This window comes from Colobus angolensis, unplaced genomic scaffold, assembly GCF_000951035.1.
Source record: "Colobus angolensis palliatus isolate OR3802 unplaced genomic scaffold, Cang.pa_1.0 Scaffold95, whole genome shotgun sequence".
In the NCBI taxonomy this organism is placed as follows: domain Eukaryota; kingdom Metazoa; phylum Chordata; class Mammalia; order Primates; family Cercopithecidae; genus Colobus; species Colobus angolensis.
In genome coordinates, this window is record NW_012123487.1 from 3,542,206 (window position 1) to 3,556,152 (window position 13,947).

Sequence of the window (13,947 nt, forward strand, 5' to 3'; positions counted from 1 at the left end):
TGAAACCTCCACAAAAATCTCTAAAGTACAAGGTTTTAGGAGCCTCCACTTGGTTGAACACATCCATGTGCCAGAGGAGGGCATATTCTAACCCCAAAGAAACAGAAATATCTGTACTTGGGACCCCTCCAGACCTCACCCTATGCACGTCTCCATCCGGCTGTTCATCTGTATCCTTCATCATATCCTTTATAATAAGCTGGTGAACATGAATAAATGTTTCCCTAACTTCTATGAGCTGTCATAGCAAATTATGAAACTAACAAGAGGGTCACAGGAACCCCCAATTTTTAACACAGTAGCACAGAAGTGGTGAGTAACCTGGAAATCCACTACTTGAGATTGGTATCTGAACTGGGGGGTAGTCTTTGGGACTGAACCCTTAACCTGTAGGGTTTATGCTAATTTCAGATGGTGTCATCATTGAATTGCAGGATAACCAGCTGGTGTTGAAGAATTAGTCTTCATGGAAAAAATCCACACATCTACTGCCAGAAGTTAAGTATAAGAAAAGGAGGGTTATTTTTCTTTAGTATGTGAATTATATCTCAAAAGTTAGACATTCATTTTTTTCTATGACTCTGCAATTCCAATTCCACTCTCATATATTTACCCAAGAGAAAATACAATACACATCACAAAAAGATGTGTACAAGAATGTTCAGGTAAGCTGTGTTCCTGTCATCTAAAAACTAGAAGCAGTCCAAATGTTCATAAAGAGAGGAATGAATAAATAAATCATAGGTTATTTATACACAGTATACCATGCAGCAATAAAGAGAATTAATCACAACAGCACAAATAAATCTCAAAACGAGTAAGGTGAATGAGAGAGGACATGCTCACAAGTACTTACTGTATACTTCTATTTTTATGAAGTTTAAGAAACAAGCAAAATTAATACACATAGTTATAGAAATCAGAAGTATTTTCTTAGAGGATGTGGAGTTTCATTGGAAGAGGCATGAAGAAAATGTTTACTGTAGTTGAAATGTTCTGTATGAATTGGGATAGTAGTTACGTGCATGCATACATTCATCTCAATGGGATCTCAATGGATGTAAATTTTATATTATTTTTGTAAGTCTCTTGGAAGACTGTGACCCACATAAGACCAGACTAAATAGTCAGAGGATTTTTAAAAAACTACTTTATTGAGATATAATTGACATGCAATAAAGTCAACATATTTAAAGTGTACAGTTTGATAAGTTTTCTGGTGGAGCAGAACTGGTGAGCAAGGACATCAAGGGGGATTTCAGAGAAAGGAAAAGACATGAAGGCAATGAGGAGTTTACATGGGGTCATCACTGGAGACTTGTGACTATTAAATTGCATAAGCATAGAGACCCAAAGGCTACTCTGCAAGACTATTCTAGAAGGAAAGAGAAATAAATGTTAATGACATGACCATTTTATTTTAACTCTCCTGAACTCTTAAGCTGCGGGACAGCTCAGGCTTCACAGTCTCAACCCATTGATTTTCTTATCCTTAACACAGATGCTTAGAACAACTTAATTTCCTTGTCTTCCATGTTCAGACTTTTTGTTGGTGGCAATGGTGGCAGAGTTGAGGGTGAGTTGGGAGAGGGATAACTTTTTTCCCAAATGATGAGATTTTTCAACCAACCCTAGACAATCAAAGTTGTTTGGTACAAAGAGGGTCAATGAGGTCTTCAATCTCCATTTCTTTCTGGACTTTCTCCCCACATCTCCTTCACTGTCCAACTCTGAATCCAATATGTTTATTATGCACTACATGAAATCATATATAATAACCACTTATGGCCTGAAAACAGTCCAGCAGCCTGGTTGCCTAGATCTCAAGGCTTACCCACAGGCCTGATTTTTAGCTTAGACACTATTGTCCTGGGAAGAGGAACAAAGATCCCAAGGTCAGCCTTACCCTAAGTCCATTGATGAGTCCACAGGACCTTCATCCAACATGGAATATTCTAATAGCAACTTTGGCCTCTGGAACTTTAACCTGTCAATGACCAACCAGATCACCTAATTCTATTTTTCTTACCTTCTCACCTCTAGTCACCAACACCAGACTAAAACCCTTCCTTTGTAGCTAGCAAAAGGCACTGCAAAATGCAAACCAACAAGAAGCATAAAACGAAGAGGGATGTGTTACTGCTCTTGGGCTTAGAATTGCACTCTCCCAGAAGCTCCACCCATCACCCCAGCCCCAAACCAACACATTTATTCCAATTCTACCCAAATAGAAGCAAAGAGGACCCTCCTTCTGGAAACTGCCTGGTTTTTGCTGAGGGACTACTCCTACCCCTGGGGAATATCCCCCTGCTCCAGAAGAAGCCATTATGAAATTAACTGGCGATAAAACCAACCACAGGGGGATTGTGGGGCATTTATCTTTTTCAAACGCCTTGTTGTTTTTGTCCATCTGGTTGCATTTAGTCCAGAGGTATAATTTTCAGTGCTGCTCTTTTCTGGTAGACCATACAATTAAGGTATTTGAAAAACAAACAGCTCTTAACCACTGCATGGTGAGGAGCTAGTTTAGCAATCTGTGACCCATTTTCCCTGAGCAAACACACTTCTATATCCAATATAGAATGCAAGAACTGAAAGTCAGGAATTAATATTAAATGTAATAATAATCTAACCTATTTTGGCATTCCTTGGTGAAAAGAAAATGGGATGTGAAAAAGGCAAAGAGAAGAAGCTATTAAATTGTACTGGTTGTTCCTCTCCTCATGAATCCTTAAGATTATCTTTAGGGTTTTCACAATTTGTGTGTGTGTATATTTGTGTGTGTGTGTGTCTGTGTGTATGCATGCATGTGTATATATACATATATTATATATATACACACATATACATATATATATATTTGAAACTCACAGAAAAGGAAGGTTCAATGAGGTAGGCTTACGCAGCAAACATGGTGGTGTCAAAGAAAGAGTGTCTTGGTCACATTCAAAAGAAGCATGGCACTGGGCGCAGTGGCTCACGCCTGTAATCCCAGCACTTTTGGAGGGTGAGGCGGGCAGATCACTTGAGGCCAGGGGTTCCCATACCAGCCTGGCCAACATGGCGAAACCCCGTCTCTACTAAAAATACAAAAATTAGCAGGGTGTGGTGGCACGCGCCTGTAATCCCAGCTACTCAGGAGGCTGAAGCACGAGAATTGCTTGAGCTTGGGAGGCAGAGGTTTCAGTGAGCTGAGATCAAACCACTACACTCTAGCCTGGGCAACAGAGAGAGACTCAGTTTCAGTTTCAAAAAAAAAAAAAAACATGGCTGTCAATTTCCATGCATAAACATGTAATGTAAGTGGATACGTCTCCATTAAGGGTGCAGAATCATTGATCCTGTGGTCACCCCTGTGGCCTGGTGCTTCTACCTGGGTCATGAGACAAATGTTTCTTTAAATCTCATATGGGAAGCTCTCCCTCTACATATATGCTATATACATATAAATTTCCATGAGGGCTATGGCTCAAACTATTTTTGGCATTTTTAAAAATCTTTCACCAGTGTTAAAAAATGAGTATGTTTGTGCACACATGCACACACACACACATACATTTTGTTTTTCTCAAAAGTGCCACTCACAGCTAGGTCATTAGTGTTACTCATCACCTTTCGTTCCTCATGAGTTTTTCCCCTCCAAAATCAACTCTCACCCAAAAGAGAGGAAGATATTTCACCAGCAAAGAAATTCAAAGGAATTAGCTTCAGAATTTGAAGGCCCTTTGCAAAACAAGAGTCTCTAGAGATGTTTTAAGCTTTGTTTATGTTCTCTGGGGAAAGAGCTGCAAGAATTCCAAACCAGAATTTAGACATGGAAGAAGTCACAAGGATCTTGTAGAGTCCATCTTTATGCAGTGGTCACTTCCTCAAGGAAATTCCCTACGTTCTCTCAGTCCTGTCCTGACTTGCCCTGGAAAGAACCCATCATTAGTTTTTTGTTATTTTTTTTTGAGACGGAGTACTGCTCTGTCGCCCAGGCTGGAATGCAGTGACACAATCTCAGCTCACTGCAACCTGCACCTCCCAAAGAACCCATCATTCTGATTCCACCTTCGAGTCAACAAGGACAAATGGGTCTCCTGACTCCTCCTCTTCATAGAGAGGTATGCAGCGTTGGCTCTTGACAGCAATACATCCTCCACACCAGAAAGGCATATGGGCAGACTGGGCGTTCCACTTCTGAAGGCCAAAGACTGTGATATGTACAGATTCCTAGTCCTGGCTCAGGTGTTCACAGGAGGGACTGTGCTATGTTGGGCTTGTTGTTTTCCTCCATTGCATGGATTGCATTTGGAGAATCCAGACAATACTGATAAATGAGATCATCCTTTTAGAGAGTGGGAATTTGTAGGAAAAAAGGCATTGCAAGCTTAAAAATGTGGCATCTTTGTTCTCTAACTTCTGATTAACTTCTCTCTCTCTCTCTCTCTTCTCTGTCTCTCTCTACATTCTTTCATTTTCCATATAGCATAAAGGCATTAAGCAAAAATGTACTGGGTACTGGGTTGTATGCAAGAAATACCAAGATGAGAATGGACCCTCCCTATCCTCAAGGGGCCCAGGTTCTAGTCTCTCTTTTTGGCTTCGACTTGCATCCCCAATTTCTATTTGCACTATACATGCCATGAAGAATCAGATATAAACAATTACCTAGAAAAGGGATCTGGGAGAACCTAATAATTTAGCTTTTGTTTTCCAAAGGATATTATCTTGAAGAAGAAATCAAACTAGAATAATCACTACAGAGAGAATCAGATCTAGTTGAAAATAACAACAACAACACTGAATTTGTTAAACATCGAAACTTCTTAGGGAAGCAGAATCACCTTTCTCCCCAAGAACCAGAGCTCTTTCCCCTCCGCTTCCATCTCAGTTAGTCACGGTTAAAGGCATGCACAAGGGAATGGCATAAGAAGCCCCTGGAGTTTTCCATTTGACAGTTTTCCACACTTCGCTCATCTTTCTCACTCGCCAGCAATAGCTACTCTTCCTCCCCCTGAGTAAAGAGACAGTTCAAGTCCCCTCCTCACTCTTCCAGCCACCTGTGTAGCTGAGCTCCTCATGACCCTCTGCCAGTTACTGAGTGAAGTCACAAAGTATTTTGGTCCCAATGACAGAGGTGCGAATGGCAGCTCTCACCTAACTCAGATGAGATCATGCATGGGAATGCTCTTTGCAAATTATTGAACCAAGATTAGAGAAATGCAAGAGGTGGCTGCTTTACAACTCTGAATCTCAGTGCCCCATGTGTACAGCATGCATGCCATTGGAAAGGATCACTTCTCCTGCCCACAGTGTGGTCTGTTTGACAAGATTCCCATTTCCTACATCTGCCTCCACTGGAGTGAATTGAATACAAAAGTTCAGGATACAAAGACAGACAGGACTATTTCCTGACCACTGCCTATTGTAAAACGTAAAGGGTTTGCCCCCTGCTCCTGTAGAGGCTTTAGGTGTCACTAAGGATGAGAATAGCAAGCTTTCACATGAGTCCTCTCTGATGAGAGAGTTCATTTACTTTTGGTATTTCTACTAGCTATGTCTACAATGACTATGTAAGGAAGCATTTAAGCATAAAATGGTCTAATTCCTGAAAAACTGAAAAATGAGAAAAATTTGTTATTTGGTTCTGCTAATTCGCCAGAATTCTGCTTGCTTTGGCCTGCATAGATACAGGCTTAGAATATTCATCACCAAATAGTCCTCCTGTCTCTAGTCTTTTCCTGAGCTAATCAGTCCTCTACTTCATTAAGCAAATAAAGGCAAATATGATCATCCACTCCCCTGCTTAAAACTTTTCGCAGTTTCCCATTGTCTAAGCTCAAATCCCAACCACTTGCTCAGAGCACAGACCCTCGATCCTGTGATCCCACCATTCCTGCTCCCCAGCCCCAGCACTTCCCAGTACTCACCTCCCACTCCCTCTCAACATGCTCACTCATATGTATCTCCTGTGGCTCTTCCAGCACTCAGTCTCTGGGCATTTTCTGACTTCCCATTTCCAGTGTAAGCTATACACCTCTTCACTGTTTCCTCCTGTAAAACTCCTATTCATCCTCCAAAATCCAATCAAGATGCCACCCGTTCTGTAGCTCCTTCCCTCATCACATCTGATCTTTCCCATCTCTCTATTTTCTATTTTCCTTATGACTCTGTCACTTGATTTGACCTATTTAATTAAAACATAATAACTTCGTAACTAAATCGTGAGCTCTGATGCCAGACTGAAGACAAATTTGAATCCTGCCTCGGCTCTTTTATTCAGAGAGTTATTTAATTAACATTGTAGATATGTGAAGACATTTTCTTCTAAGAAATGAAGATCCTGCAGATGAAGCTACAGTTCTCTGTGGTCCATCCCTCTCCACACTTGGTTCTAGACACAACTGCTGTGAACATGTGCTTTGAATTTTTCTAGAAACACTTCTGTGCCTTGCATTTATGAAAATGTATACAGAGAACATGTGTGTCAGGGAGGTGGTTAGTTTTATGTTTTAAATAAGTTATACAATACTGTATGTATTGCTCTACATGTTTTAAAGAATTTGTCTTCTCCATCTCTTTGTAAAGCTCTGCCTCATTAAAAAGCAAAAGCTACATTTTACTCTACCATATGGGTGTTCCATTATTTATTTGGCATTTGCTGTATTGATGGCTTTTATGTTGTTTCAAATTTTGACTCCTGTAAATGTGCTGACACATGCCTCCTGTGTGCTCATCTGAGTTTATCTTGAGAAAGACACTGAGACATGAAACGGGGTGAGAAGATATCCATCTTTTAAATTTTCATTGATATTGTGGAATGTCTTTCCAAATTTCTGCACCAATTTCTAATGCTTCCTCTCCTGTTAGGAAGGTGCTCAATCCCCACAACCTGTCAGTTGTTTTTCTCTGGTCCAGGTTTCCCAAATTCTGAACTGGCAGGAGCCAGTGGCTATAACTCTCCTCTCATGTAGCATCTGTTATTTGGTTCCACTAATTCACCAGACATTTACTGACTGACATGCTATCGGGACAGCCCAGGAGGGGGTGGTGTTCATGCCTGACCCCACTGACTCAGCCTATTTCAGAAAGTCATCCTGAGACAAAGGCAGTCAATGGCCTCCCACCTGTGTTTAACTAGTTGGTCCAAATTGACCTTAACTTCCATGAGCCCGTTGAGCCATTCTCTGGACAAGCAAATAGGCAATTTATTTGAGGTGGATTTATTGCTCCTCTGTCAAGGGCTTGGGGTGATGCTAGCTGCTGTGTATTTTAGATGTTAATTAAACCTTTATTCTTTGCCTCCAGGAAGTCTGTGACTAGGTTAGGAAGGAAAGGGCTAATTACAAGCATAAGCCATGTAATAAGGCAAGGCTGTGGTTGATTAAGTGCTGATTGGGTATTAGCAACTCCAAGGGTATAGCAAGGAGAAAAGAGAGCTCTTTGAGGACAGACCACTCCGGAAAGTTTCAAGGAACAGAGTAGAATTGATTTGGACCCAAACTGATGTGAGAGCTTTTGGTGGAGAAATAAAAAGGGCATTGAAGATCAGGAGAGTTACTTAAGGTCTGATTTGCAGTAGGGCATGGGGGAGGAGGGAGAGGCTGGCTGCAATGTAGAGTCTGAGCAGAAGAACTGGGAGAAGTAAGGTTGAATAGGTGGAGTGAGATTAAGCGGGGCAGGAGCATCTTGAGAGTAAGTGATTGTCTGGGTCATGTTTTCATTACTTCAGCAAAAATTGAAGACATCAGTTTCTATCACCAGTAGCTCCTGATTTCTGGTGCCATAACAGAATGTTGTCCAAAGAGTAGAGGTGAAAAGAAGGGGTCAATAGGAAGGCACTTTCAACTGGCCTTTGAAAATATGTTGCGAACATGATTAGGAGCAGCCGTGGGAAGTGTTAATGACAGAAGCAAAGGCACTTCTGGGAATGAGATAGTGAGAAAATTAGATGGCTATTAAGTAGGGCCACTAAGAGATGCCCTAAAATGACATCAGCTTATAGCCCAGACCTGCTCTGGGAACCTGCACTGGGTTGATTCCTGTTAAATGCTTTTCTAGGCCTATTCATTATCTCTCTCTCTCTCTCTCTCTCTGTCTTTTCTCTTCTCCCTTTCTCTCTCACTCACTCACCATCTCTTACTTGCAGGCTGAGGAAGGATGGGATGGGTCTCCCTCATTTCATGGTATATAAAACACACACATAAATCTCTGTCAATAGGACATGATACCTACAGTGAGACAACAGGTAGTGGGGAATGCACATCTTTCTAAAATTTGTGTGTGTTACATTTTTATTCCATTCCTTAGGTAAGGACAATCAGATATTTCCAGAAGACACTAAGCAGAATATGGCCTCACTAATCAATTCTCTCCTTCTCCACAAAAACCAGCATGAATGATGATGGGGATAGTTTTCAACAAAAGAAGAGCACCTGTATCAGTTATGTTCTCACAGCTTTACACTGGAGTCCTGTTGTGCACATGAAGAGCTTACTAGAGAAAAGCTTTCATTTGCTTTCTGGTACATGCTTAAAACTTTCGTGTTAAGCAAATCTTAGCCAGAAGAGCCCACTTACATTTCTATGTGGAATTTATATATACATATTGCTCATCTGTCACGGACTTGGGGGTGATGATATATGTATATACATAATATATATATGTGTATGTGTGTGTGTGTGTGTGTGTATATATATATATATATATATATCAACATGGAGTGAGGTTATGGCAGAAATGGACTTCAGCTCATAAAATCACTTGCCCAGTGATCTGAGCCTGGCCTGTCTTCATTGTGGCTGCCATGGTCCTGATTCTTGAATCTCTCACTTTCCCTGAGGAACCTCAGTCTCCCTAAATGGGCTACAGGAAGTGTTTTCCCAAGGAACCAGTGGCACAAGTAAAACAAATATGATAAGTCATTCTGTACAAATGTCCATTTCCTTCAAAGGAAACTCCATGGCTCTCCCACAACCGTGCCTCCTCCCCTCCCTAAGCTCAGATATGAGCACAATAAAAATGGTACACAGTACGTTTGTCAAACTCTGGCTTGTTCAGTCTTAAATACCAGTCCTGGGCCAGGTCGAAGGCCTCTCTTACCACCTTCCTGTCATGGTATTTTCTCCAGCATGAGACGAAGATGTTCATCTCATCTTCATCTCACTACTAGTAATTCGTATCACTACTGCAGTGGCTTAGCCTCCTGTGAGAAACTGCTTAGAAAGAAGGATCTATATCTCCCCCAAAATGAATAGCAACTTTCTGGATATTGAAGATGGAACAAATGAATTTCCTGATGTCCAATATCCAGAAAGCTACTATTTAACAATATATCCAAGTAAAATTAGTGAACGAAAAATGTTAACATTGGTTGGAAGCATCAGCATTGTGAGACTTCGCTGGCATAGGAGGTAGCTATTCTGGAATAGGAGGTAGGTACTCTCCCAGTGTCTGACAAATTAAGTCTTACAAAATGTGTTACTGCTAAAACAAATGAGGAAAGGCATTATGGACCCACAACCAAATTCCATTTTCCATTTTAGAATCCAAATTCTGCTTACAACCCCCCAAATTGCAGCTTTCTAATTTTAATTTTTTCATATACAGACTTCACCAAGCCCCCTTACTCCATAATTTTCTCTGGCAGACCTCAAAATTGAGTATAATATAAGATAATCAAGAGAGTAGATACAATGCTTTGGGTAATTAGAGGAAGCCAAGTGACCTGCAGCTGGAGGGCTAGGATGACTGGGAATTGCTCATAGAGTTGGGTGAGGATTTTGAAATCCCTTCTGCCTGACTCCCCTCTCCACAAGCAAGGGAATCCAATCAGCATAGGTTTCCAGGCAGTGAAGTAAAAATATACACATGGAATTATATAATAACTCTTTTGATTCAAAAGTGAGGGTGAGACCCAGCTGAGACCACCAATGGGCAATTGTGCTTGTTTCTGTGCATCTGCCCATGGATGCATGCAGGCACATGTCTTTGGACTCTGGTGAGCATAGGCTTTCTACTGAAGAACAAGTTGAGGCAGTATATTCACCACAACTGGAAAGCACAGAAGCCAGGCTGACTGTGGTGAGGGGTGTGGAGTTGTAGCAGAAGTACCCGGTCTCCCAATTTCCACATGCACAAATGGTACTAAAAGAAAACCAGGAAGTACCACAGGCAGAATTGTCACACAGCTTCCCAAAGAGTCAATCAGCACTTGACTGTGAATCTCATCCCAGCTGAGATAAATCCAAGGTGTCAGAAACACCAAGGGGCCATCAACCTACACGAGTTAGAATAACCTTCCTTAAAGATTTGAGGAATTGAAGAGCTGTGAGAGTGATTACAGACAACGTAGAGGTTTTACAGGTCTTACAAGTTTTGTAATTCAACCAGTTTCTCCTCTCTGGACCTCTGTGCCTGCCACAGTTCTGTCTTCTGCCTGCATCCTGGGTAATATCATGCACCCTCTTTTAGAGGGCACTGTATTGTAACTCCTAATCTGCCAGGGGGAAGGACAGAGAAATCTTTTTGATGGTTCCCCAGAGTGCAATTGATCATAAAATACTTTTAGTCCTATCTTCTCTAGCCAGTAATGTGCTGCATTTTCAACCCAGATATAGCAGAACTTGTCATGGATGAAGGAAGAACAAAAATGAGCCTTAATTAAGCCTAAATAGTTCATTGGCAAAGAGTAGGGGAAGCAGCAGTGTGATAAAAGGGTAGTAAAAAGAGGAAAAGGTTGTCACATTGTAGCTTACTCATCACTTTGAACCAGCCCAATGAGAAGATGCTGGCAGGCTGACATGGAGCATCCTTATGTGCTGTGGTGGCAGCAGGGCCCAGGCTGCTGGCAATGACAGTAGCACAAGCAGCTGCCATCCTCTGGACAAGCTATGCCAAGAGAGCTGGTTGACGTGGAGTTGAAGAGACTCACTCTGTCCTAGCCCAGACTTCATAGCACAGATGCTTCCTAGGCCATGTAGCCCACAGGTCCCCTTCAGTCCTACCGAGTAAATGGTGGAGAGGGAGGAACATTTTTCTTGTAATTGAAGGATTAATGCCAAGGGCTTTCCCTTCAAAGCAGAGGGTTGACCATGGGGATGAGGGATTATAACTCTGTACCTAATATGATTGGTTAGACCGAAAATATTCAGAAAGATCACACAAAGACAATCTTCAGCTGATGCCACCAGGTGAAAGCTAAGGACAATTCACCCAGCTCGACTAGACTGTCAAAAGGAAAGCATCCTAAACTGGCAGGCAGAGTGTTAATGAGAAAAGAGTTAGTTTAAGGTAAACAGTCACACACAAACACCACTCATATTTTTTTTTTTTTTTTTTTGAGACGGAGTCTCGCTCTGCCGCCCAGGCTGGAGTGCAGTGGCCGGATCTCAGCTCACTGCAAGCTCCGCCTCCCGGGTTTACGCCATTCTCCTGCCTCAGCCTCCCGAGTAGCTGGGACTACAGGCGCCCGCCACCTCGCCCGGCTAATTTTTTGTATTTTTTTTAGTAGAGACGGGGTTTCACCGTGTTAGCCAGGATGGTCTCGATCTCCTGACCTCATGATCCGCCCATCTCAGCCTCCCAAAGTGCTGGGATTACAGGCTTGAGCCACCGTGCCTGGCCAAAGCCTGATAATTCTTACTGTTGAAAAAAAAAAAATTCACATTCTTAAAAGGAGTACAAGGTTAAGAAAAAACATCATAGAAAAAAGAAGCAGAAGAATCTAGTGGACTGGAACTCCAAATGTCCTGCTGAATACCCAGCAGGATAAAAGGAGAGGAAACTGCAGCTTAGGCTAGGAAGACACAGTGACTTTGCCAGAATCAATGCGGTGTTTCTCCTGTCACTCTCTGCTTCTGTGGGTGTGGCCATTTGTCTACCAGCCTTCCTATTGGTGGTGAGCTCTCTGTCAGAAAGCCTTGGGGGCATTGAAAGCCATTCTCACTTGGCCAGTTGGATGGTGGTAGTTAGTTCATACCTTTTCTCATCAGATATTGAATACGTGGCCACTATTGCATCCAGTGAACACCACTGTCCTGGTAGATTAAAGAGAAGCTGCCATGGCCTTCAACTTTCAGTGACTATAATGCGGCATTAGGACAAGATAAATACCTAACTGGGAGAGGCAAGAGGAAAAAACATGGAGATACAAAGACAGGAAGTCACGGGGCAAATCTCAGTGGTCAGGTGATGCCACGCAGTGAGCAAAGGAACAGATTACTCTGAAAAGTAAATTGGGAGAAATCACCACACTTGGTAATAAGGTCCTCAAAGCAAGAGGTCAGTTTTGCAGCCACTTCATGCCAATTCCATCATCAGTTCTCTAGAACATAAATCCTACAATTCTTTTAGCCTCCTTTCTGTTGAGCAAATGCGCAGTTGGTATTCGGATAACAGAGCATTATGCCAACTTAAACCAACTTGGAAGATTCTAATTTTCATTGTTGTCCACAAAGGGGTGAGAATCAAAGAAAAAATAGTAACTAACACTATTCAACCAAGGAATGCCAAGGAATGCCAAGGATTTCCCACAACCCTAGGAAGAGGCAAGGCAGGAACCTCCCCTAGAGCATTTAGAGAGAGCATGGCCCTGATAACACCTTGATTTTGAATTCCCAGACTTCAGAACTGTGAGTGTATACATTTCTGTTTTATTTCGACCTCCCAGTCTAAATCTGGAGTAGCCCTCGGAAACCAGTACAAACCCTTCTTCCACTACTGCCTGTGGAAATCTCTCAGAAAATGGGGCTGATGCTGGCACCCTCCCGGGAGAAGCACTACAGAAGCCTGCAGGTGAATGTGATGAAGAGGGAACGGAGCATAGGCTGGGAGGAAAAAGCCTTCTGGAATGTCCATCCTCAGCAAGATACTCAGGCCATTCTGTGTTTTATGAACCCTGAAATTCCCCATAAAACCTGTACTGCTGATGGGCTAGCCCCTGCTCAGCAAATTAGGAAGGGAAAGACAAGGGTAGATAGAAATAACATTCACTGAGAGCTTATTGTATGCCAGAACACTGAGAGCTGTTCTGAGTGCTTCACACATAATATCCCATCGAATCCCCCCAGTAACTCCCTATGGTGGGAATGATTAATAGCCCTACTTTATAGATGAAGAAGTTGTCTCAAAGAAGCTACGTAACTTGCGTGAGGTCACTCAGCTAATAAGTCATAGAACCAGGAGTTGACCTCAGGCAGTCTCTGAATGATTATTGTAAGTTCAGAGACTGGGGGATTTAGAGGCTTCTCAATCCAGTTTTGTGTCCAATTAGGCATAAGAATAGCCTCTATTGGGTACTGGGAAGATGGTGGTCTAATCCCAATCACAGGGAGCTCAGTGCCTCACCTGGTAGTCCTTCTGCCAATGGAAGGATCTGAGCTAGAGATGATAACTCAAATGCCTTAAGGAGTCCAGCAAAGAAAGTTAGTGAGGGAGATAAGCAGGATGGCTTGTGGCCTGGAGAGAATGTGTTCATGATGGAATAAATGAAGAAACAAACACTGGGAGAGACAAAGATTTCAGCCACTGAATTGACCTGGGGGTCACACTGTCTGACTGAAGCAAGAGCCCCGCACAGGATCCAGAGCTGTGCAAAAAACCCCTAACAGGCTGTGCTACTGAGACCAAGACAATACCAGATGGGGGTAGTCAGGAAGTCCAGAGGGGCCTCAGGAAAGCAGAAAAAAAAGAGGGATGGGTGGGAGGGAGGGAAGGAGGGAAGAAAATGAAGAGATTATGCTGATTCCAATCTCTGATCATTCTGGTTTAGGGCAGTTCTTGGTTTTTAATTTGTTTGTTTGTTTGTTTTCTTCCCCATGCTTTCTTGTTTATCCTCCAAACATTGAGGTATATAGTGGATATTATGTGTGGCTATTTTAGGAGAATTTCTTGGCAGAATGTCCATGCTCTTGTTTCTGGAAGTTAAACCAACCGAAGTGGTTTGAGGTTAGAGTAGGTAAG